General features: G+C 46.1%; 1 long non-coding RNA gene across 1 annotated transcript; it reads left to right on the forward strand.

Moving 5' to 3' along the window:
* The first annotated feature begins 778 nt into the window (after positions 1-778).
* On the forward strand, positions 779-1,887 carry LOC106511555 (uncharacterized). The gene is made up of 3 exons (XR_001309538.1): positions 779-829; positions 915-1,004; positions 1,558-1,887. It is a non-coding gene; the product is annotated as an uncharacterized LOC106511555 (long non-coding RNA).
* Positions 1,888-1,933: the final 46 nt, after the last annotated feature.

The raw sequence follows: 1,933 nt of genomic DNA on the forward strand, positions 1-1,933 counted from the left end.
AGTTACAGGACCAGGCACAATACCAGATACAGGACCAGGTAGAAGGCCATGTACAAGACAAGAAACAAGACCAGGTACAGTTACAGGACCAGGTACAAGACCAGGTAGAAGATAAGGTACAGGACCAGGTAGAGGATCAGGTAGAAGATCAGCTACAAGACAAAAAACAGGACCAGGTACAAGACCAGGTGGAAGAGCAGGTACAGTTACAGCACCAGATACAATACCAGATACAGGACCAGGTAGAAGGCCATGTACAAGACAAGAAACAAGACCAGGTACAGTTACAGGACCAGGTACACGACCAGGTAGAAGATAAGGTACATGACCAGGTAGAGGACCAGGTAGAAGATCAGCTACATGACAAGAAACAAGACTAGGTACAAAACCAGACACAAAACAAGAAACAACACCAGTTACAAGACCAGGTAGAGTTACAGGACCAGGTAGGGGACCAGGTAGAATACTAGGAACAAGACAAGAAAATAGACCAGGTACAAGACCAGGTGGAAGAGCAGNACCAGGTACAAGACAAGAAACAAGACCAGGCAGAAGACCGGGTACAGTTACGGGAACAGGTAAAAGACCAGAAACAAGGTTAGGTATAAATTCCAGTACAAAACCAGGTAGAAGACTAGGTACAACCGTTTGTAAAATGTAAATAAAACAGCATGTAATACATCAGGTACAGGACCAGGTACCAGACCAGGTACCAGACCAGGTACCAGACCAGGTGCAGGAGCAGGTACCGGACCAGGTACAGGACCAGGTACCAGACCAGGTGCAGGACCAGGTACCGGACCAGGTACAGGACCAGGTACCAGACCAGGTACAGCAGCCATCATGACTGTCTAAATGTTGCAGAGGAGCATCATGGGTAATGTATTTAACAGAATGGTATGTTGCCCCTACAGGAAGTGATGTAGACAAACACTCAGGACCAGGTACTGGACCAGGTACCAGACCGGGTACAGGACCAGGTACTGGACCAGGTACCAGACCAGGTACAGGACCAGGTACCAGACCGGGTACTGGACCAGGTACCAGACCGGGTACTGGACCAGTTACAGGACCGGGTTCAGGGTCAGGTACAGGACCGGGTACAGGGTCAGGTACAGGACCGGGTACAGGGTCAGGTACAGGACCGGGTACAGGGTCAGGTACAGGACCAGGTACAGGGTCAGGTACAGGACCAGGTACAGGGTCAGGTACAGGACCAGGTACAGGGTCAGGTACAGGACTGGGTTCAGGATCAGGTACAGGACTGGGTTCAGGATCAGGTACAGGACTGGGTTCAGGATCAGGTACAGGACTGGGTACAGGATCAGGTACAGGACTGGGTACAGGATCAGGTACTCTTGTTTTGTAAAATGTAAATAACAGAATGTGATGAAAAAATCTCTTAAAGTAATTTTCGCACCAGAACACAGTCAACATATTTGTAGAAAGTTGTTGTTAAAGTTTTAATCTAAAACTTGTGTCATTTGTAGAAAGTTAAAGATTTTGTTTCTGTTTAAATCTTTTTATTAATCTCATCAAAAGTATTTTTCCTCACAGAGCCTGACAACAACCTGGCTGTTCACCGACTGAAGCGTGGGATCGGTGAGTCAGCAGAAACTTTTCTTTCAATGATCAAAACGTGCTGCCATGACCACATGTAGTGGTGTCCTTGAGCCAGGGTTACATTTAAAAACAAGCTGGTATCCTCCACTGCCGTGTGATGTTCACCAGCTGAAGCAGGAAGTGCTCATAGCCTTTCTGTCTGCTATCAGTTTGGCTAACGCTGGTCTGGTTAGCAGTGGTTTATGCTTTTTTCTTTGGCAAAAAGTTTTTTTTTTTGGCTAACGGCATTTTATTGGCTAAAAGTGTTTTAATTTTTTCTTTTCTTTTTTTTTGGCTAACGGCATTTTATTGGCTAAAAGTGTTTTAATTT

This window comes from Austrofundulus limnaeus, unplaced genomic scaffold (genome assembly GCF_001266775.1).
Source record: "Austrofundulus limnaeus strain Quisiro unplaced genomic scaffold, Austrofundulus_limnaeus-1.0 Scaffold2916, whole genome shotgun sequence".
Taxonomy (NCBI): Eukaryota; Metazoa; Chordata; class Actinopteri; order Cyprinodontiformes; family Rivulidae; genus Austrofundulus; species Austrofundulus limnaeus.